Genomic DNA, 25,165 nt, shown 5'->3' with positions numbered 1-25,165 from the left:
TATGCTAGGCGTAGCAAAAAGCAGCCTTCAGGATTTGATTTCTACTCCATGAACTCATCCGCGTGAGATTAACGTTCCAATTAAGATATCATGTCAAGCAATATACCCCCTTAACCTCAACGTGACCCGTGTGTATTTGAAAGTCTGGCTCATGTGTAGAGAATTAACAGTGGCTCTGTGCAAAGGTCGCCTGCTTGCGCCGTGGTGACAGAAGGGTTAAGCTAAAGCTCTCAGAGAGTTGTATTTTCAGAGCCATTTGCCCCCAGGGCGGCACTAGCTCTTGACGCTACGTTTAATCTGTGGATTTGCGGTAACAGAGAAGACTTCTTATCCGCTGACCCGTTGGCCCCTAGTGTATGTAATCCAGCGTCCTTCAGTCACACGGCCCTCTGACACAGATCGAGGGGAGCCAATGGGCCACGGCGGCCAATGTGGAGGGGAGGGGGGGGGTTGCACATGCCAAAGCCCTGCCCTCCTCATACACATACCCCTCCCCCAAGCTTTTGTTTTCACATAGCACACAAGAACACTGTCGTTACGGCGCATGTGATTTTTGGCCTCATCTCCAATGAGCCGATTCATGTGGAGGCTATGGAACTCGGCAAATATGATATTGAGCCCAGAATTGAATAAGCCGACTGCAGTGCACGTTGACAGCGCTAATCTCAAGAGTTCTTTGACATAACGAGCGTGCATCAGTCACAAACAAAACAATGTGATGCAAGATTTTGTCATATCACTGGTAGGGATGTTTGATACCACTTTTTTTTCAGAACGATACTTAGTAATCGCTGATACCGATACCAAGCACCGATACCACTAGTAATTTTAATACATACAATTTCCCTCAAAATGACAGATCTGTTTTGGAAAAACACATTTATATCCCAATATAGCATTTTATTAAATTTGCATGAAATCAATGGCTATTTTCTAGTCTTCTAATTTTTCATAATAAACATTATCGTATCGGCCAATGTCATGAGTACCGATACCGTAAAATAAACCTGATATCAGGATTATGTTTTTTCCTTTATCTGCATTTCTGCCCTTAAAAATAGTGCATCAATGAATATCCGAGCTTGTAAACATGTAGTTATTATCCGACTGCAAAGCAGCATAAAAGTGCAATACTATACTGAATGTTTCTCATAATCTTTGTTTTCCATTTTCTACGAGTTGCACTTGTAAGCCAAAGGACATTCACCTATCGCAAACAAGCAATCTAGTGAGATTGGACTGCAAATGCTCTGCGAAAAAGCCATTAGAGATACATTGAATCTTGCCCTCTTTTCCTTCTTTTTTGTTGTTGTTGTTAAAGGGTGGGCGCATTTACAGAGTATGTTATAGAGTGCAAGTAATTATTACATCCATTCCAATCTTGAATGCAGTCAATTTCTGGCCAGAGAGTGGCTAAATGAAACTGGCGATGGTGGGTGAGGTGGGGGGGGGAGCGAGGGAGCAGAGACATTAGACAACACTGTCATATATTACCTGTATTTGTGAGTGGCATATAGCGCAGAGAAAGTTAATGAATATAAGCAGCGCCCATACAACTTGCACAACAAGCGCAATTGTGTGCGAAAGGCAATGTTTGGCTGTTAGGGCTAAAATGCCAAGCTGGTCATTTAGAGAAATAAATCCACTGTTGCACTCAGCTATGGACAGAAAACGGCAAATTGGAACTACAGCAAAAATATGTAGCTTTTATCTGGGAGAGGATACAGAAAAGAAAAATCCTGGGGCAGATTTTTCTTTTCAATTCCTGCCTCATTTTTGTGTTGTAGTGAACCGCGAGCCCCGAGCTCCTTTTTGTCAACATCCAAAAGTTTGGCGGTTGAAGTCACACAAGAGATACTCTGCAAAAACAAGAACACCTTTCCAGTGAACATGCCGCCCCGTGGTGCAGTTTTATAGAAGTCAAACAAGGGGATTGATTGAATGCTCCTTATAAAGCCACCCACACTCTCTCAGTCTCTTCTATTCACTGCTACAGAGAGCACGAGGTCCTCTCCCAAAAACACAAGTCCAAATCATTTAAAAAAAAGAAAATATGACAATCTGCAGGCCCGCTTTGATAAAAGTTCAAAAGACCAGCCCCAACGCATTTCTGTGCAGCAGAAAAGCTCAGATGAAATAAAACGGAAAAATCCAAGGCCAAGTCAGAGGATCTTGACAACACTGGAAGGTGACAGGAGTCAAAAGTCATCACAGTCAGGAGGTCCTCTGGCGCCGGGTAGCTACACCATGCGTGAGTCGGGGCACAGGTCACAACGCCACAGCCGTGCCACCCGGGCCTCAACTCCACGTCACATTGTCTACAGCGTGTGCCTCTTCCTATTTACTACCAGCGCATACACATCTACACACACGGCTGTCAATAAATGTCTCTTCTGACAGACTTGCTCTTTTGTCTGCTATGTAGTAGCGCTTTCTTCTATGACCTTTACACACAGTGTCTTTAGGATGACTTGTAAGTGCGGATCTATAAAAACAGAATAGCTAGCGGCGGTAATATTAGCTCTATTTTGAACATATCTCACTCGCTGGGTTGATTTGATAAGTCTGCTGCTATGTACTTTCCTAATTAAGTCCTGAACTTCAGGCACGAAAAAAGAAACGGGAGCAAGTTTCCGCTCGCAGAGAATGAATCATAAAGTGTGTCATATTATGGTGATGTCATACTACTTGATAATAAATACTAAATTGGGCGCAGCGTAATACCCTTGTCACTCTCAGGACGGTAATTGGGTCTTGCGAATCGATTTGTTCCCTTCAAACTTAATTGTAACTTTGTGTTATTAGTGCCGAGCACCAATGTGAAGTGCGTCGATCTAAAATTGCACTCAGTGTTATTGTCGATGTTCATTTCCTTTGCATGAGCTTGCTTTCAAATTATATCTGTTCATTTCGTTTCAAACTGGAACAGCACATGGAAGCAGGAATATATTGGAAAAAAAAAAACACCAAATTAAACATGACTACAATTTATATAGTTATATTTAACAGGTCATCGGCGATCAACAGTGAACATGAATAAATAAAGCAGAATTTGGATTAAACCTGGTTGACATTTATTTCATGTTGGAATAACATGATCAAAAAATCCAAACCCTCCACTTAATCAAAAGTGCAACTCGGGATGGCGAGTTGTTTGCACTGGAGGCCAGCGAGAGTCCGACAGAGTGTCAGCTGTGCTTTATTGATGGCTTATGTCAAATGCCACTCTGACAGAGCTCATTAGGATGAAGAGGGCTGTCTAGGTACGGGCAGGAGAAGGCAGAGCTGCAGCACGTATAGCTCGCCACCCGACCTGGAGGCTGATGCGTGTGACAGCGTATAGCTGACAGGGCTATCTGCGAGCAGGGCTAGGGAGGGCCGCCGAGCGTATACGCGCGCTCGTGTCATTGCTCGAGTTACGCCATGTCACTGAGCAGGTCCCTGCTTGATGCCGCGACTCCAAAGCACAAGTGACAGGCTGAGAGTCATCTCGCTTTCGCCACTAACACATCTTCAAATATTTATCCGGGCTTCGCAGTGTACTGCGTGGCATCAGCAGTCTTGCGCGATGAGATTTTGGAGACCTTGAGAAGATGAGTCAGATGATCTCCTCTCTTTGTCGCTACATGGCTTCTTAAGAAACTCATATCGAGTTTCATCTCAGCGTGACCCTCGCGAAAGGCTTCGTTTTTCCCGTCATGGTTCTCAACCAAATACCAGCGACTGAATCTAATCGTGCTCCAAATAGCCCAACTCCTACGACGGACGTGCTATGACCGGCGGCATAGATGATGAGCTCAGACTGTTATGTGACATCTTAATATACTGATTAAAAATGCATGTTCGGAGGGTGAGCGGAGGCCTGCTCTGGGTCCTCCTGCCAGGGAAGATCAAATCATTGGATGTGCTGAGGATTGGGGTCAGTGTAAATGAGCAAGCTGAACGACACCTAAGTGCAGGATTTCTACAGGCAATGTAAAAACGCATCTCAGTTAAGAGGAAGTTGTGATCGATAATTTTCATTTGGAGTTTTCATCCAGGCCTACAGCAGGGATGTTGCTATGCGCTGAAATTAAAAACAGACCAGGCAGAATTTCCCCCAATTAATATAACTTTCAAGCCAGAAAAAGGCTGAAATTTGTTGCTACAAAAAGATTAGGCAAGAACTGAATGTATCAAAAGAGATTGATAGCAGAAATCACCTCGTGTGCATTCAAGAGTCATTTAAATCCTGCCAAAGACTTTGTAACACTTAAAGCAGAGGATGAGACGGCGTTAATACCGTCTTATCTCGGCAGCCGTATGGAAGCCAGCCAACGTGATGTGGCAGTGGACCCAATCAGCTCCCATACAAGGAACTTGATTCTCGGGGCTGTGTTTTCTTGGCGTGTAGCACAAAGCAGCTCGCAGCTCTTTGCTTTTATGTTCGATGCAGAGAGAGGCATGCGGAATGTCTCGCTGGAATTCGTGTAGCTTTTACAGGAAAAGGAACTGCAAGATTTCCACTTGTGGATGATGCAAAGTTGTGAAAAGGCACTTGGACAGTTTTGTTCCTAACTTGCCGCATTCTCAAGAGGGAGTGTTTTTCGTCTTTACATTCAGAGGGCAACCACATTCCTAACACAGTATTTATTCTTTTTCGTCTCGTGTCTACTTGGTATCTTATCGACATACTTTTGCACAGTGCCCCCTAGTGTTCAGAAACACCACAAAACTGAAATGCCTTGTGTTACAGGTTACATTTAGGTCAAATGTGGGACAAGATAAACGAAAAGTTCAACGACAGAACAACGAAGAATAATTGCTTACAGGATCTAATTGTCAAATAGGAGGATTTTGTAGTGGCAAATACTCAAACGAAAGTAATTGTAATTGTACTCGGCCTAAAACAAAGTGGTCTGTGGATCTCCCTTCAACCTATTTATTTATTCAAGTATTTATTTATTTATTCAATTATTTATTCAAGTATTTATTTATTTATTTATTTTTTCAATTATTTATTTATTTAGTTATTCATTCTGAACAAAAAATACAAATGAATTTTTGTGTATAGAACTGGGCAGCAAGATCCGCAGCAGTCAAAAGAAACGAAGCAATACCAAGTCCAAATAAATTACTGTCTGCAAGGCCATCATGCTCACGTTAAATGAAGTAATATGAATATGTCCAGAGTGCATCTCAGCGAAGCACGACATGCATTGCTTCATTCACTATCCATGCTATAGCATAACAGTCTATTTATCAAACGTAAAGCAGAAATTGTATTTGCAATCATTTGTAGGTTTCATACGGGAATAGAGAATATTGTAAACAGTATCTTTCTTCTTTTTGTGCCTGGCTGAAGGACCATTTGCAATCTTGCAAATGCTTTTAGAAACATGGCCTTGCACTGAATAATACGTCTTTACAGAGGGCAGGGGAATTTTTCTCAGGGCACACCTGTGCCCTGATATTCTCATAAGCCAGAGGCAGCACAAAGGAGGAAAGATGCTTCCTTGGTGAAAAGGATTAGAGCAGCACAAGGTGGGGATTCAAATCAACAATGGATTTTTCATCGGGGTGGATGTGGTTTTGACCTTCAGGCACGGCTTCAAATAGGAGCGACACCAAGCCTGAATTTCTACTGCCTATTCGGGCAAGCTCACACAATTAGGCGGCGCAAGACCAAAGCGAAATAAAGGTCTCATTGTGAAACTCGCAGAGGTGAGAGTTGCAAGTAATATGGCAGTCTCATACGCCGCATTATAGTTTGCTTTCACCAAGAGACGAGATCTGCCGACTGATACCTATAAAGGATGACAATAATATAAGCAATATGTACATGCGTCTGCGTGCGAACAATGGACTCACAGTAGTATTAATGCTAAGGAGATATCAAGGCGAGACGATTGAACAAAAAAAATATATATATGTCATTTTAAAAAAAAAAAGACTTTGCAGCAGCAGCGCTCATAAGAGGATGGGGGTTAACATAAATCCTGGCTGACCTTGTGTGTCACTTAAAAGCCTCAGGAAAAGACTTTTTTTTCGTTTTCTTTTTTTGCTGATAGCACAGGGTGTCGGCATGACACTAATGTCTGCTGTCAGATGTGAAGCTAACCAGTATATCACATAAAGTAAAGGTAATGCACCTTTATTTTGCTCACGGAAGCATTTTTTTTCCTCCTCGATATTACTTAGCCAGAAGATTTCTAAAGTTAGTCAGTGTGAGTAGTTTCCGTTTTGTTTGTATTTTTAACGTGAATTTCATCAGTGTTTGTGTTATCTCGAGGAGGGTGGCAAAAAAAAAAAAAAAAAAAAAAAAGGAAAACAGACAAGGCGTGCCAAGCTCTACAAAGTGGCATCCTGCAGTTGTGTGTCAGTCACCTAGCAACAAGTCGTCCCCATCGCTTAGCCGCCGCTTCCCCGTCTCCCGCTGTGCTCGCTAATTCAACAAATCTGCTCCCAATGTACGGCTGCTCTTGGAACAAAACGCATTCTGTGCTGGGGGCTAAGGATGTGGGCCTCCGCTGAACACGCCACTCAGCTGCCCATTGACCACCGGGTCCTTTCTCTGCACACACTAAGGAGCCCGGGACAAAGACCCTGAAAGCAGGGGCAGTTCCACAGAGAAAACATTTGCTTGTAATTGTGTTTGACTGCATAATGAAAATCCATCCATCCATCCATCCATCTTCTTCCGCTTATCCGGGGTCGGGTCGCGGGGGCAGCAGCTTCAGGAGGGACTCCCAGACTTCCCTCTCCCCAGCCACTTCATCTAGCTCATCCCGGGGGATCCCAAGGCGTTCCCAGGCCAGCCGAGAGACATAGTCTCTCCAGCGCGTCCTGGGTCGTCCCCGGGGTCTCCTACCGGTGGGACATGCCCGGAACACCTCCCCAGGGAGGCGTCCAGGAGGCATCCTGATGAGATGCCCGAGCCACCTCATCTGGCTCCTCTCAACGTGGAGGAGTAGCGACTCTACTCCGAGTCTCTCCCGGATGACCGAACTCCTCACCCTATCTCTAAGGGAGAGCCCGGACATCCTGCGGAGAAAACTCATTTCGGCCGCTTGTATCCGGGATCTCGTTCTTTCGGTCACGACCCATAGCTCGTGACCATAGGTGAGGGTAGGAGCGTAAATCGACCGGTAAATTGAGAGCTTTGCCTTTTGGCTCAGCTCTCTCTTTACCACGACGGACCGGTACAGAGTCCGCATTACTGCCGACGCTGCACCGATCCGCCTGTCGATCTCGCGCTCCATCCTCCCCTCACTCGTGAACAAGACCCCAAGATACTTAAACTCCTCCACTTGGGGCAGGATCTCATCCCCGATCCGGAGAGGGCATTCCACCCTTTTCCGATCGAGGACCATGGACTCGGATTTGGAGGTGCTGACCCTCATCCCGACCGCTTCACACTCGGCTGCGAACCGCTCCAGTGAGAGCTGGAGATCACGGCCTGAAGAAGCCAACAGCACCACGTCGTCTGCAAAAAGCAGAGACGCGATGCTGAGGTCCCCAAACCGGACACCCTCAACGCCTCGGCTGCGCCTAGAAATTCTGTCCATAAAAATTATGAACAGAATCGGTGACAAAGGGCAGCCTTGGCGGAGTCCAACCCTCACTGGGAACGAATCCGACTTACTGCCGGAAATGCGGACCACACTCTGGCATCGGTGATACAGGGACCGAACCGCCCTTATCAGTTGGCTCGGTACCCCGTACTCCCGAAGCACCCCCCACAGAACCTCCCGAGGGACACGGTCGAACGCCTTCTCCAAGTCCACAAAACACATGTGGACTGGTTGGGCGAACTCCCATGCACCCTCGAGGATCCTGTTGAGGGTGAAGAGCTGGTCCACTGTTCCACGGCCAGGACGAAAGCCACACTGTTCCTCCTGAATCCGAGGTTCGACCTCCCGACGGACCCTCCTCTCCAGCACCCCTGAATAGACCTTACCAGGGAGGCTGAGGAGTGTAATTCCCCTGTAATTGGAACACACCCTCCGGTCCCCCTTCTTAAAGAGGGGAACCACCACCCCAGTCTGCCAATCCAGAGGCACTGTCCCCGATGTCCACGCGATGCTGTAGAGACGTGTCAGCCATGACAGCCCCACAACATCCAGAGCCCTTAAGAAATCCGGGCGGATCTCATCCACCCCCGGGGCCTTGCCACCGAGGAGTTTTTTAACTACCTCAGTGACTTCAACCCCAGAGATTGGAGAGTCCGCCTCAGAGTCCCCAGGCCCTGCTTCCACAATGGAAGGCGTGTCGGTGGAATTGAGGAGGTCTTCGAAGTATTCTCCCCACCGACACACGACGTCCCGAGTCGAGGTCAGCAGCACGCCATCTCCACTGTAAACAGTGTTGACGTTGCACTGCTTCCCCCTCCTGAGACGCCGGATGGTGGACCAGAATTTCCTCGAAGCCGTCCGGAAGTCATTTTCCATGGCCTCGCCGAACTCCTCCCACGCCCGGGTTTTTGCCTCAGCAACCGCCGAAGCCGCGTTCCGCTTGGCCATCCGGTACCTGTCAGCTGCCTCCGGAGTCCCGCAGGCCAAAACGGCCCGATAGGACTCCTTCTTCAGCTTGACGGCATCCCTTACCGCCGGTGTCCACCAGCGGGTTCGGGGATTGCCGCCACGACAGGCACCAATGACCTTACGGCCACAGCTCCGGTCGGCCGCCTCAACAATGGAGGCGCGGAACAAGGTCCACTCGGACTCAATGTCCCCCGCCTCCCCCGGGACGTGGGAAAAGCTCTGCCGGAGGTGGGAGTTGAAGCTCTTCCTGACAGGGGATTCCGCCAGACGTTCCCAGCAGACCCTCACAGAACGTTTGGGTCTGCCAGGTCGGACCGGCATCTTCCCCCACCATCGGAGCCAACCCACCACCAGGTGGTGATCAGTTGACAGCTCCGCCCCTCTCTTCGCCCGAGTGTCCAAAACATGCGGCCGCAAATCCGATGACACGACTACAAAGTCGATCATCGAACTGCGGCCTAGGGTGTCCTGGTGCCAAGTGCACACATGGACACCCTTATGTTTGAACATGGTGTTCATTATTGAAAATCCGTGTCGAGCACAGAAGTCCAACAATAGAACACCGCTCGGGTTCAGATCGGGGGGGCCGTTCCTCCCAATCACGCCCTTCCAGGTCTCACTGTCATTGCCCACGTGAGCATTGAAGTCACCCAGTAGAACGACGGAGTCCCCAGAAGGAGCGCTCTCCAGCACTTCCTCCAGGGACTCCAAGAAGGGTGGGTACTCTGAGCTGCCGTTTGGTGCATAGACACAAACAACAGTCAGGACCCGTCCCCCCACCCGAAGGCGGAGGGAGGCTACCCTCTCGTTCACCGGGGTGAACCCCAATGTGCAGGCGCCCAGCCGGGGGGCAATAAGTATACCCACACCTGCCCGACGCCTCTCACCGTGGGCAACTCCAGAGTGGAAGAGAGTCCAGCCCCTCTCGAGAGGGCTTGTACCGGAACCCAAACTGTGCGTGGAGGCAAGTCCGACTATATCTAGTCGGAACTTTTCTGCCTCGCACACCAGCTCGGGCTCCTTTCCAGCCAGAGAGGTGACATTCCATGTCCCAAGAGCCAGCTTCTGCAGCCGGGGATCAGACCGCCAAGGTCCCTGCCTTTGGCCGCCGCCCAGCTTGCAATGCACCCGACCCCTTTGGCCCCTCCCACAGGTGGTGAGCCCATGGGAAGGGGGACCCACGTTTCCTTTTCGGGCTGAGCCCGGCCGGGCCCCATGGGCGAAGGCCCGGCCACCAGACGCTCGCCTTCGAGCCCCGCCTCCAGGCCTGGCTCCAGAGGGGGGCCCCGGTGACCCGCGTCCGGGCGAGGGAAAACGTGATCCATTCATTTTTATCATCATAAGGGGCTGATGAGCCGTGCTTTGTCTGGCCCCTCACCTAGGACCCGTTTGCCATGGGTGACCCTACCAGGGGCATGAAGCCCCAGACAACATGGCTCCTAGGATCATAGGGGCACGCAAACCCCTCCACCACGATAAGGTGACGACTCACGGAGGGGATAATGAAAATGATGTTCTTTTTTAATTTGGGCTTGTTAAGGCCACACTATTTTCCCCCTGGTCACCTGATTATTGTAAAGAAGCAACCCCTCACTTGCCCCGTGGGCCACTAAGGGGGGAAATATTGAAAATGGCCCAAAAGACCGACGCTCTCTTTACTTAAACCCCTCTTGTGTTTCAAGTGTTCTCTGGCAAAAACATAAATATGTCGTCCCTGTTCATTACAGGATGGGCGAGTGTGTTAGAATGAGTTTTCCTTTCTTTCTCCGCTGGAAAGTATAATGACAGCCAGGCAAACCCATCCACAAAATGGGAGCGCTGCCATGCGTGCCCCGAGTTGGGAAGCATTGGGAGGGTGAGCATTCCTGGTGCTACTTCAGTCAAACAGCCCATTAGTGGGAGCAACGGGCTAGCACCCAAAAGAGTACCTCAATGGCCGCCCATTTGCTTTCAGAGATTACTTGCACTTTTTAGACGTTTATTTCCTGTTTTATGAACATCTATGTGCTGCATTCATTGTTTGGTCTCTTTGTCATGCCTTCAGGAGATGGGCAAACTGCGCAACAGGAAATCTTAACTTAATCTTACCTACCGCTGAAAACTGTTTGTCTCTCCATTTGTATCTTTCCTGAACTTTTGCTAATCTCCCTGCAATGCCTACAAATCTCGTGTGGCGAAAAGCTGGCGTCTCTTTTGAATTCTCCAAGGCTTTCTTGTCACGCTCCCTATTGCTATTCACGGGCTTTAATTGCTTGAAGTCAGGGTACGCGGTTCTCGTCGGGAAGCCCGCGGACAAAGCACCAGTCTGCCGAGAGGTCGCAGGTGAGAGGACAGAGGGCGGACATCAGCCCACTGATATTCAGGCGCATTCATGCTTGGAGGCCCGATTAAGTCGGCTTGTGTGCCCCTGACCATCAGTGGTGGCCTCTCATGCTGGCAACACGAATGATCTCTGCTCATGTTTTAGAAATATGCCTGTATTTAAAGCTGAATACTGTATACATAGATCAGCGTTTGCACACCACTATTCCTCCAAGGCATATATTATATGTATGTCTCAAAGTGGATACAAAGGTTAATTGCCATCTAGTGGAAGAGCATTTAATTGTTCCGCCTGTCACTGTACGTCGCTGGCTTGTGTAGATAGTAAAAATGGAATTTTCTCAAGAGCAGAGGCTAAATATGCAAATGCAAGTAGTTAATTTTAAGTCTTGTTGAATTTTTATTTTGTATTGTAATCAATAAATATACTCTAAATCCTTCTGAAATTCTGACGACAAACAGTAGCGTAGCAGGATCATTATGATTTGCACGATCTAATGAGATCCAATGTAGGTCATTCAATCAGGTTTAAAAAAATGATGCCTTCACAAAGAGAATACTGTTGAATTTTGAATAAAACCCAAGTAGTCATTTATTGAGCAGTGCAGGACTGCTCTACTGAAAGCTGTCTCGATTATTGTGGTCTCATAATTACGTGAAGCTGCCAATATCGGGTAAAATATTTTTTTACTGGCAAATATGTTCCAACGTACTTGGGTGTACGTTTCAAATAGTTCAGAACGAGATGTACTTGGAGCTAAATGCTACATGCGTAGCATTTTTACTATAATGCCAGAGGTGCAAGTAAAAAAAAAAAGCTATTTCGTCACAAACTGATTTGCCAGTCAAAATGTTTTCCTCCACATTGGCAGCTCCACGCTTCCATAGATAATTGATTGGAATCAGGATATTCGAAAGTCAAATTTGTCGTAATCCTCTCGCTGCGCATTCATTATAATTGATGTCAAAGGAAAAGGTGAGAGCAGGATTGATCTTTTTGATGGTGTAAAATAGAGCAATTCACTGGCTAATATTTTTATAAAGGTTTCATGTTGACATGCTTGTGGAACGGATTAATTCTTTTCACATTATTATCTATGGGAGACGTTGTTCTAATTACAAAAAAAAGAGAGCATGAATAAAATGCGGCCAGTTTCTGAGGTTCCACTATATATCAAGACTCGTGATTGATATGTCTTTTATTATGTGCTGACTCTAAAGAGTTAAGCACATTCAAAATGATATCAAGATGCATTCAGACTGAAAGAAACGGTTCTACTGAATGCGACGTTAAAGTAGTACATTTTCATTCAATTCCATTTAGAGAGCATTTATAGTTAAAATCAGCACATGAGAATATCTATGCAGCTTGTTTGCAGAATTAAATAACCTAATAAATCAAAGTGCTGATGTTCACTGATGCAAAAAACTCAATAGAAAAAAAGCACTCCAAAGTCGGCTAAGTAGAAAACACAACAAAAGCGCACTCAATGACTTGACTGATCAATCGTTGGTCTGCAGAAAAGCTGAAACTTAGGTTTAGCGGCAGTAAAAAGGATCACATTTCTTTTATTAGGTCAACATTGTTGGAATAAGGCAGGTGTAAAAAGGAGGTTTTAATAAGAAGGCTCAGATGGGATTGACTTAAGTCCAAGGATCCTGTCAGGCTGAAGTGGTTCGAAGGCCGGACTAACACACTAATACTCTGGCCACCCGCAAAGACTCACAAAAGAGATTAACAATATTCTCTAGTTCCCTGCTCCATTTATTTGTTTTCTTCAAGTGTCAGCGTGTCATGTGGTCTGGAGGTATCCTCACAACTTTGACCATAAGAAGCTCAACCCTGACACCAATTAGAGAGATTATGTCTTAACATGAGAAGGAGAAAACTATAGGCGTGCGTTATCGTCGAGATTGCTTTCGACAAGGTCATCGAGAACCGTGCAATAGGGCGTGACCTCGGCAGGCAGCTGCTGATTCCACTTGCGGCAAAAGCAAGCAACACAATCGCTTAATGACTTGTAGAAAGATCCATTTAACAACACGAAGAACTTCATACTCTGTTCAAAATCATTCTCAAGACGAGAAAGTGACTTTGCTATTTTGTAGTGTCCTTCAAACGTCTCGTGAGCGTAGGTTATCCCTCATAGAGCGTCGTCAATGTACACTATCTTGAAAAGTAGCTCACAGCCGACCACTAGAAAAGCAATTGTATCTCATGATGTATCATGTCGATAGAGAAAAATGATTTTTTGGGGGGGTCCAAGGTTTTGTTTGATTTTTAGCACAAAACAAATTCATGAGCTGTGCCACAAAATTAAGTTTCATTTAATATAATTAAAGAAACATGTCACAAGTTACACAAACGGACATAGTGTGTTGCTTGTATTATCAATAAATGCAGTAAAAAACAAGCATTTTAAAAAAAATCAAGGGTGTGCAAAATACGTTTACAAATGAAATCCACACTCGCCCTTGCAAATGCACATTTGTGAAGAGTAAAAGTGCTGATCATATTTCAGTTGAATTTAATTCCATTTCAAACATAAAGCATTAAGTGCACAGTATTTGACGACCGATTTGTGACTGACGTCAGTGACGTGCAACATTTTTAACTAGCGTTTCTTTCTATGAAATGATGACCCAAATATAATTTAGCTCCGCGTGCAATGACATCGCACCACCTGAGTTGAGTTCGGTGTGTCCTACCTGGTTCCGGAAGGCTGGCTGTTGCTGGTCCACTTCCCGTCCTGCCTCCTCCCCTTTCCTTTCTCCTTCCTCCCGGCGGCCATTCACGTTAATTGGCAGCAGTTGAACCGTGAGCCGTAAATCAACAAGTGCAGAGTGTATTATCACGAGTGGGACCACCCAGGGAAAGTAGTACTTTGTCTGTACTTTGGCCGCAGACAATGTGAGGATCCTCGAGTGCGCCGCGCTCTGAAAGCCATCAATGAACATTAACAAGCGCAAGTGCTGCTGCCACCCCATACGCGCAAGGGAGTTTGCAAATAAATGGAATACTTTTGGCCATGACAATAAACAGGATGGGGTTAAGTTGTTTTTTTTTTTTATACAAAATCCTGAGTAAAGGTTCCCTGTTTTACACAAACATTGGAACATCCTGACTAATAAACAAAGTTTTTACTAATAGTGAACAAATTAGTGCTTTCCAAATTAATATACATATTTGACATTCCGTACGTACATTGCAGTGATGAAAATAAATAAATGGGAAAAAAATTCTTCTTCAACTCGTTAAAAAAATATTTCCACCAGGGCACAGATAGCAATGTGGGACTGTTGTATAGAATGAAATCTCACAAAGAGGGCCAATGACTACAAAAATACCAAGGTTAATCTTGATTAAATACCTTTCATGCCACAAAAAGCATATTTAACATAAAACATCAGTCAAAGGGGATCCAGGCTTGATGTTAAAAAATTATATAAAATATTGCTGATGGCAAGGCCAAGTATCCCAACTCTTAAATGAAAAGTATCAAAGCGATTAAAGGGAAAAAAACATTATAAAACACAGCACTTAAAAGGCTTCGTCTGACTTCCCATTACTCTTCTTCCCAATTTAATTCACACTCAATATACATTTCTAAGACCAATGCTTTATCCGAGCCTGCAGCCATCATTGGCTTCGCAACAGTAACCCTGCATGTTTGCCTCCCAGACAAATTGAAAAAGGTTAAAAAAAAAAAAATTGTCAAATAAAGGCAGGCATTAATTAAGCCGTCTTAAGACTGGTGCAGCTGTTGTAAGACTTCCCTCTCCTCTGTCCTGAGTGAGGAAGTCCTTCTGTGGGCTGAATGCCCTCTTGCCAGCGACTTTTTGTCCCTGTTTCTCCAACATCCTTCAGCTGAGGGACAACATATTTCCTCCCCACCTGTTGATGAATTGTGTTGCTGTGTGCAAAACTAGGTTGGGGGCAATAGCACCAGTCTTTATGCAAAACACTGGTTTCCTCACATTAGTGTAGCGGTGAATGGACATCACCCAAAAAAGAGGCAGAGAAGCTAGTGGCCAAATTATAGTAATCTTCCCTGTGCAAACAGAAAATGATTGGGAAGGGAAGTCATAGATGTCTTAATGACTGCTGCTTCGAGAGGAGAAAAGGCCCTCTTGTTCTATGTGGCTGCATGTTGAATGCTGATGAATTCCTCGCCGATGTACGCTACCCTCCATAAATCATGAAGGATAACAATATTTGATTTCTTCTTTATCGGAAACAAAACAGACAATGTGGCATACAAATATGAATTCATCCAGGTTGCCTATTAAAAAAATGTAAAAAAAAAAGCATTTCAGGGTCAAATTTTATTTGTAAGGCAACAAACAAATGTCGGATGAACATTTCATGTACTCACTGCTTCGTTTTTATTTCTTTTGTGAATGAACCAAACTGCTAACTAGCTGCTTATGCAAATTGCTAAGTATTAACGGTGCAATGTTTTAACATCCATCCATCCATCCATCCATCCATCCATCCATCCATCCATCCATCCATCCATCCATCCATCCATCCATCCATCCATCCATCCATCCATCCATCCATCCATCCATCCATCCATCCATCCATCCATCCATCCATCCATCCATCCATCCATCCATCCATCCATCCATCCATCCATCCATCCATCCATGATTTTCTTTTTAATTCTAAAGGCCTGTTACAATTGAAGGTACATGTGTTTGTTTGTTCAAAGCTTTTTCTGATAATGACCAAAATGACTTAATTCCTTCCACCAAATAGCTTGAGCATTATACTGTCAAAATCAGTGTTTTGTTTTTTTTGCATTCTATGTTTTCTTTCCTGGCTGTTACTCAAATGATTTAGTGAAACCAGGCATTAAAACGAAAAATACAATGTGGTCTAGGATTTTTTTTCCCCATGACTATACGACCAACATAATCAATCAAAAATGCGTATACATAAAGTGATGGCTGCAAATGAATAATATTTATATTATCATGTGTTTACACACAACAAAATCTATGTGTGGAAAAAGCTTAACCACTCGACAGTTCCCCCTCGTCTCATCCGTTGCTGAAATCACACACAAGGACTACGACAGTAAAGTGTAAACACGTATACACAGATTGATTTCAAGGTTTTATATGAGGACACACACACTTGAATAAGATGTTCCCATCAATCTTCTACAGATCAAAACCATCCAACTAAATGTAAAAAAAGGCTTTACGTTACAGCGGGGGTGGAAAGTACCTTTTTATGGATAAGATAGCTATTAAGTATAGTTTCAGTTGAACTCCTGCTATAACACAGCATTTATTTAATGGTTCCTAATTAATTTATTTAATGGGTGACATAAAATACATAAATCCAAGATAATCTCATGAGAGGGGGGAAATGAATCACGGTGAACAGGAGCAAGACTAGTCTCATATATTTGAGTTGCCTGAATTGAAATTACATGATTTTAATAAATAAAAAAAAGAATATAATGATTCAAGTCTGTCTGGCCTACTAGTTCAAAAGTCTTCATTTGAAGAAGTTCTCATTCACAAAATGAGAACAATAACTTTCGTTTACAGTACTGGAGCCAGAATTGAAGCCACTGTTTGGAATATTGATCTGCAGTGGCAAAGAGCTGCAAGGCAATCACTTCACTGGCCACAACATTAGGTACACCTGCACCACAATAGAACTCAACAAAATTACAAACATGATGCCCAACTTTTTTTATATAAGTACAATTTACACTGCTGCAAATTATAATAATAATAAACATCGATATATCGACTGGTTTCCTGTCAGTCGCAGCCGGGCACATCCAAGCCTCAATTCCACCAAAGTTGAATTTGATACCATTTTTGCTTATTTCTTTCTGTCTATCCAATTTGTCTGGTTCAAGATTTTTCTGTAACAAATCTGCATGACCAAGCAGCCCATCAGAACAGCTGAGTAAACGCAAGCACACAAATTCACATTCATACCGACAGTGCAGGTGTACGGAAAAGTATGACAGTGAGTATCCTTGAGGGGAAAAAAATAGATGCAGTTCAAGGGTGAAATGCTGAATGTCATGGTAGATGTTTAAATGGAAAAAGAAAAAAGATACAGTACAAGGATGAAATGCTGAATGTCATGGCAGATGTGTAAATGGACCACAGGTAGTGATGGGAATGGATGATTGCGGAACATCCTGATTAGTTGTTGCTGTTTTAGCTGAAACCACGGAAGAAGAGGATGTCGGAATCCTGGGGAGGAGAAGAGCAGGGTGGAGATGAATTGGAGCGATGGAGTCAAGTGGAAGCATGCACGGGCAATGATTCAATCACCACTGGGCCGCATGCTAACACGTTGCAGACATCATGCACACAGTCTGGTCCAAGGGCATCAATGGTGAATGGGCAAGGAGAGCAACACCTTAACACAATCTGAAAATATGAACTCAATTTATTAGCTAATATTTCTTTGCTACCGGGGTCCACACTTCCTAAGCAGAAGTATGACGAAAAAATCCAATATGAACAAAATGTGCGCTCTGAATATATTTCAATTTTCATAATTGAAATTCTTAAACAAATGAAAAAATATCCAGTCTTTAACAACAAAAGGTTTGACACAATATACAAAATAATCACGTAGTGTCTTTTTTTTTTTTCAGTGCCGTCTTGCATAAAAATTACAATTCAAGGACGGCACAAGTCTCCCGAACAACAAACCAACAATAAATAAAAGACCTCATTTTGCGCATTTCTTTTTTTTTTTTTTACAAAAAGCAATCAAAAATAAAACATTTAAATATTATCAAGGTTGGTCCTGCGTATTATTCCAAAGCTACAAAAAGGATTAGGCCTACTCACATTATAGGGTGGTATACGACTGGGTGCTGGCGCAACTAAGCCATGTGTGCCATCTAGTGGTGAATGGTGATATTACAACTCAAAAACAGTGGAACCCCACCACTCTCAGCAGATCGGGATCGAGCAAAAGTGCAAAAATATACATACAATTGACGTCCACTAAAATGCACTGAATAATCCAAACCTTTTTTTGTAAACCCCAAAATTGTCATTTTGGTTAGTATTGATGATTTGTGTAATAGTGACGCGATAGTAGTGTTAGAAAAACAAGTTTTGTCAGGTCAATCCCTCCAAGGGTACGAAATGTGTGGTCTGCCACTGAGGTGAACATTGTCAGTACATACATAAAAAGATAACTCAAGCGCATCAAGTGTTGAGGAGGTAAAATGAATACAGCAATACAAACAGTATTTCGAAAATTGCAACAGACAGTGACAGACACTCCATCTTGCTGGAGATTAGAAAAGCTGTGAAAAGAGAAAACCAATTTTCCAACAGTGACGTCAATATAGTAAATGACAATACGTAGTCTTGCACACATAGATGAAGAAAATTCCTGCTATGGATTGACAGAAGATGGCCACAAAGGTTCATAAATAGTGTGACGCCTTTAGGAGTGCCTCCAGACAATAACACCTATACTGTCAAGAGATGACGAGGTTGTTAGAAAATGTCATTCAGCATATAATTGCATTTCATCTCATTCTTGCCCTTCGGCTGACAATGCCGCCTCCTTTTGTGAGGCCCTCCGCTGCTTTTGTGGAGGCAGCACAATCCAAAATGTCACAATACATCACAAGACTTCCATAATGATAATCATAGTTTGTTGTACACTAGAACCTTCTATGTCAAAGCCCTAAATGAGAAACACTTTTGGGAGTATTTGGTGATGCCACCACAGAAGGGTAAAGAGGGCAAGTGTGATCATATCTACCGACGCGCAAATTGAACATGTGGCATATAAGAAAAACGTGATCAAGATATTTCACTGATGATTTTGGGTAGCCTTCAATTTAGTCGTATTAGCTCATGTGTTTATTTGTCCTCATTTCTAGCCTTGTTGCAAATTGTGACATGATGACCAATAAGAGACCAGCAGTGATTTACTTCACCCCCACGTTATCGGCTCAGCGTCTTGCCTATCAGTTGGAAACAAAAGCCGTGAGCAATGGACACGAGTGGTGGTGATGGCGGGCAGCTGTCAACAAATTCCGCAGCTTCGGCGCCAAAGCCCAGATGACCCGCTGGCGGGAGTTGACATTAATCCTAAGTCTTCCAGTCAGCGCTAAGGATTTGAGAGGACACAACGCCGCGCTGGGAGCCAATGCCGATACAGGCTGGAACGGACGAAGGTGCCGATGCTAACGAGCGGATCCGCGGCCCCTTAATGAGCCCGCGTCATTTGATGTCCTCATTTAGTGTGCGCTGTGTCTCAGAGGTGAAAGATAATGAGGATTCCCAGGGCAGCGGCTTGTGGAAGCCACCTCGTGCACAAGGGGGGACAGCAGCATGCTGGAGGACATGGTGGTGGGTATCTTTGGGGGTGTTGGGGGTGGGAGCATGTCAGCCATGCTTGATATGCTTGTTTCTACTCTAATCATTGAATCACTGCAGCCAAGTGAGAAAAGCTTGCCCACCCTCCTGACATATGCACCTCAAGCAACAACTCACAAGAAGAGCAAATGGAGGAGTGCGGAGGATTGGGGGTGGGGTGCTTCTTGATTCTGACCTTGTGGGGCTTGTTGTCTCACCTATGACGTACATTCACGTCTACAGTGGTGCGTAAGAGTCCTCCAGCTAATGGGTTTTTCAACATCAGATGATTTTTTTTGTTTGTTTTTGCTTACTTGGAATAGCAGCACTCAACACAGCAGTTTGGGAAATAGTGAAGAATTAATCAGAAAAAGGCTTCGAGGAATTTAGCAGAAGACAATTGACGTCATGAATTAGTTTAAGCAACAGATATTTGAACACAAACGGTAGAGCAACACATGTAGACAGATAATATACCAAAAGACAATACTGTAGTTATGAACAATTCTGGAAAATAATTGTGATTTATTTTCTCCCTCATATCACAATTGTGATTAAATGTGCAGAGCCACGACCCCCCCCAAGTTCATTTTCAAATGTATTTTTCAACAAACACAAGCAAATTAGTTTGTGGCTTTACCACTTCATAGTATTCAACTTCTTTTAATATTAGAACGTTATCTTTTTTTTCAGAAAAATATAGTTTTGTTTGGGGCGATCTTGAAATGAATTGAATCTTTGTCTCAAAGCACTCAAAGCGTCTGAGCTCTTGGTGCAACAAACAAAGACTACACAGAGCATAACGTGGTGTGTCCTGACAATCCTCTACTCAAACTGTTGCGGACCAGATGCATTAGTCTAGCTGATTTTTTTTCTCCACCCACAACAAACAGAGCATGACATGCACTGAAACAATGGCGAGTCAGCTGCTTTTGATGATGCTCGCATTAGTAGAGGTGCACAGGTGGCAGCAAGCAAATAGAACTGAGAAACATGCAAGGCATCAGGTGATGCTTCTTAAATTGCAGTTCATGTGTGCCTTATTTTGGGAAGGTGCCATGCCAACAGAAAAGTGGAAGGGTCTTTTTTGTTTGGTGATGTGTCCATGCACCTCATTCATCTTATTGCTCGATCCAAGAGCCAGCAAGCCAAGTGCTTGCTACCTGATTTGTTAACTGTTCACCACTGAGCATCGTTTGAACATTTGACCTTTTAACATGCCTCATGACATTATGCTGACATTTCAACCGTAATTCCTCCCATGGTTCTTAATCCCGCTGGCCGTGGACTGGCGTGACCCGCGTCGACTCAGCGCCGAGGCGAGACAAGCGCCACTCCTGATGAGGCAACACCATCGTGCGTTTAGAGAAGGGAGGGGACGGAGAGCAGGAGGGGCGGTAGTAAAATGGTTGAATCATTAGCGGGGTGGATTCCAAAATTGAAAGATAGTTTCCAAGAAGATTGGATGAGGACAAAAGGCTTGTAATAACTTGAAAGGCTCTGATGAGGGAGATGAGCCTCGTATTTTTTGCAGTATCATGTGAATGATTACGGAAGTTGGAAAAAAAAAGATTCTTTTCACGGTACACAGGAAGACACTTTTCAGAAAGCTACTTAAATTTTGCATTTAACATAATTGTTTTATTTTTTTATTTTGTAATATTCTTAGGTGATAAACTTTGCGTTTTCATTTGCTGATCTTTATATCCCATAAAGAACAAAATGTTGAAACTTTATTTTCAGTGTGTAGTGAATTGTTCGCCCAATATCACAATCAGCCAATTCATTTTTAAATGACTAACAATATCGATAAAAGCTTTGACTTTTTACAATCCAAGACATTACAGTTCAGTTGTATTTAACTTTCATGATCATTTGCATTTAGTCTTTTGGACTGGTTTGTTTTTCAAAAAAAAAAATCTTCAGCCAAATTTTGATGAACGCGTAGCTACATTTTAGTGTTAGTCAATATAATAACACATGAAGAACCAAATATTTATTTAGGTGGGACTTGGTGTTAAAAAGCTAGAGAAGCACTGAGGAACTATGCTTAGGTTAATGATATTAGAATTGAATTAAGTTACTGAAAGAAATTTTAAAATTTACCGAGTAAGACTTCCGTATGTTTAGTTCTGCTCTCTTTCCTCTGCCAAAAAAAAAGCCATGAAATGAGATACAAGATCACAACCCATTTATTTGGTAATACATTCTGCAAACTAGAAACTTTATTCAAACTTTAAAGGCTAAAAAAAAGAGAGAAAAGAAAAGAGGATAGAAACTGTCAAAGGAAAGAAATGCATCGATCCACAAGCGAGGAATGCGATTTGTTCAACTGACAACACAAACGGCACACTTCCCACACCCGACATATGTCATTCTTTTGGAGTGGGAACATCATAGAAAATATACAGTCGGCATTAAGAATTCATTGGGGGGGGGGCCTCCGAGAAGCTTTTGAATTGACAATGACAATACTATTAATCTACAGCACTCCAAAGCTATTCTTGAATGTACTCATAAATATAGCAAAGCAGACACTTGCAACGCTGTGGAGGTCACCATGTTAAAACACGCGCGTTTATCGTATGACACTGCGGGAGGAGGGGGGGTAAAAAAAAAAAGATTTCAACCAACATTGTTATTTATAAAGGTTAACATACATGTCATTTTTTTACCCCCCTTGGGAGCCGAAGTACCTTAGCATGAACATGAGCGTCTTGCTCTCTGGTTTTTCTTTAACAACTATTGGAGGCGACATGATGAGAGCGGGTAAGGCAAATCGGTGAGCTTATGAGCTGGATGGTGAGGCTGGGGAAGTGGGGGGGCTTGTGGAGCAGACAGGGGGGGGGGGGGGGTAAGGGTCACACAATCAACGCCACAAACAGGGGACATCAATATATACAAGAGGGGCCCCCAAATACAATTGAAATATTTGATCGTCCTTACGAGTACGTATAGAACACATCACCCGAGGCTGACAAAGGGAACGCTGTCGATACCTTTTAACTTTTTTTTTTTTTTTTTTCCTCGCAATTATGGTGATTAGACACACAAAGCATCAGTGCTTACGACAAGCTCATTGATTTGCACCTACTTTAACATTTAGTTGCTACATAGCATTAGGGACACACTGAAAAATCAAAAAGTCAAATTTTATATACACATATGTACACATATACAGTATATACATATATAGGTATAAATACATATATGTAATTACTATGTATGCTGTATATACATACGTACACATATGTACTTTATTTATATACTGTATCAGAGGTGGGCCTTTTATTAAATTTTGTTGGTCCGTCATTCGACAGCAGCCGAGGAAGCCTTCTGTCATTGTCAATCATTTTCTCAAGCCGAACCAAATTGTGATTGTTATTTTCACCGCGCTTCCCTTATTTATTTATTTTTTTTAAATACAGTGTATGGTGTGTGAATGGTCATTGTGTTCTGATTCGTGAATATACCGGCATTTCTCTTTATAAGAATCTTCTCGCCTAGGAGAGACACAGTCGGAGGACCGTGGAAAAAGATGCGCGTCACTATTAATAAATCTTCATCTTGTAGATTGACAATTAAAATTAAATTTCAATCTAAAAGATAACACATTGCAACAATACTGATATTGCTGCTGCACAATATCAAAAAAAGCAATGTGAGATATGGTTATTGAATGAGGCGATATCAATATTAAAATGACAATTGAAATATTTTATTATTTCATGAGGCAAAATAAGCGAGATCAATGAATTCTCAGCTAGTTAATTGTAATTAACCGATAATGTTCAACTATTGGATGACGATGCACATTTAGGTCTGATGGGTCGAATCCAGATTAAAAGCATACAATTCTATAATTAACGTATTGCATGTCATTGTGATATGCATATTGCATGGGTCAATATCGCAATATTGATATTTTGTGCAGCCCTATAATGCTGCTACCATAAAGTTAGGTAAATTTCTGTTTAAAAAGCCGTAGTGTTACAAATACAATATGGTAAAAGCCATAAAGTTACAAGAAATAATCAAATATCACATGAATGTGTTACGTTAAAGAATATTAAAGTTCTTATTATAAAAAGTACTTTCTTTTCAGTGTGACCCTAACACACCATTGTATAAGCTGAATGGATGCAATTGAAGTTTTGCGAGCATCGCACAGTTGGAGATAAACATCACATAAAGAGGCTTCAACTTCACAACATCATTGGAGTTCTTAAAAATGTCATGTCTTGTTTTAACAGGGTTAGTAGTCATTCTTTTTTTTTTTCTTTCTTTAAATAATTTTTAGATAACTTTTCAGATAAAAAAGAACTTACACAGCCTACACACATCAAATGGTTTGTGCAAGTAGAGAATACAACAAAAAAGGTGAATACGTGTAAATTAGGTATTTTTAGTTTCATAGTGAATACATTTTTTTATTTTGATGGGACTTTGGGGATGAAAGCCATGTGATGGAAACTTGACGTTAAATAAAATAAAAAAGCCGTATAAAATAGGTATCACGGTCGAGTCTCTTTAAATTCCAACATGAGCGATACTGAACACCGTCACTGTGATTCATTCATTACAATCAGCAAAGCTGAAATGCTTCTCATTGCTGGAGCAGAACAGCACTATCAAGTGCATTTTTTTTTTTGTATTTATAATAATAATAAAAAAAAAACAATAGTAACAACACAAACGTCTTGTGACCCTTTCTCAGTTAAATATCGACCAGCAGTTTCATTTCTTGTGTAAATATTAAAATGCTGTATTCAAACACCCAAAGTCATGATTGTAAGTCTGTTTTATTCTTTTTCTCTTATTTATTTATTTTTTTAAACTGTGCGTTATTTGCCCACACGCCCGCACACACGGAGACACAGTATAGGACATTTATACTTTACTGAGCCACCACTTAATCAGGATTATTCACAACCTTTCAACCATATTGCTTACATGCAACAATTGTCAGCATCATCATCATCTTTTGTCTTTAAGGCCAATCACAGGACATAGTTCATGATACTTTTTAACAACCACACTAGCTTGCCGCATTAGTTTTTGTTGTGGCACCTTTAAATTGTACCCTGTGTGTTAGTTTACATTTATGCACACAATGCTAAGCTACGTAGCTGCTTCAATATAGACTCTACAGCACCACCAGTGGTTAAAAAAAGTAAGGTGAGATTTTAATCAACTTTAACACGTCATGGGCATTTTGGACATTTAGCCACCACAGCAGGTTAGAAAGTGGCTCAGGAAGGAACCGAGTCGGCAAGCAAGCTAAAGTTAGGATTGTCATTTGAAAAAAATAGAGATTTTTTTTAGTATCTTACTATTATATTATAACTGAGAGAAAACTGAACTTACGAAAGCAAGGATGTCAATAGTAGCTTTACAAACAAACCTAAAGGACCCCCAAGTCAAAACAGAATCCCATTTTGTCCATGGTGAAAAGAAAAGAAAATCTAACTCAAACAACTTATTTATTACTTGGATGTTAAAAGTCAAAAATATATACATACATTAATTTCCACAATGCAATTTTAGACCATATAATAGCAGAAAATAATGGAGCAAGAAAAACCTTTCCTCTTGAAGAAATGTATCTGCCTTGTGAGTAGAAACAGTGACGAAGAAGGGGGGGTTGGGGAGGAGGTTTTGGGGGGTTTACATGAAGTGAACACACACACAAATCATTGGCGCTAGCAGCAAACTGGACTGTGCAGCCTGTCTGGCTCGTGTCGGTTTGGGCACACAGCAAAACCCCCAAGGAAACAAAAAAATGGTGCTGTACACAACCAGGACGACACTTTACAATCAACGGATTTGTTCTTGGTATGAATGCCCTCCTCCCCCACAAATAAGAAGAAAAAAATAAAAATGACAGCTTTTAAAGTATTTAGTTGATCCTATGTGGTCACATGGTCAGTGCTCAAGTGTCAGTCCAA

At 42.8% G+C, this 25,165-nt stretch overlaps 1 long non-coding RNA gene across 1 annotated transcript; it reads right to left on the bottom strand.

Moving 5' to 3' along the window:
* Nucleotides 1–15,953: 15,953 nt before the first annotated feature.
* LOC119116596 lies at nucleotides 15,954–20,923 on the bottom strand. The gene is made up of 2 exons (XR_005096297.1): nucleotides 17,157–20,923; nucleotides 15,954–17,075 (listed from the first exon to the last, which is right to left on the bottom strand). It is a non-coding gene; the product is annotated as an uncharacterized LOC119116596 (long non-coding RNA).
* Between the last annotated feature and the right edge of the window lie 4,242 nt (nucleotides 20,924–25,165).

The sequence above is a fragment of the Syngnathus acus genome, chromosome 22 (assembly GCF_901709675.1).
Source record: "Syngnathus acus chromosome 22, fSynAcu1.2, whole genome shotgun sequence".
NCBI classification, from domain to species: Eukaryota; Metazoa; Chordata; class Actinopteri; order Syngnathiformes; family Syngnathidae; genus Syngnathus; species Syngnathus acus.
Note: the sequence above shows the minus strand (reverse complement) of the source record. Positions and strands in the feature narration are given on the sequence as shown.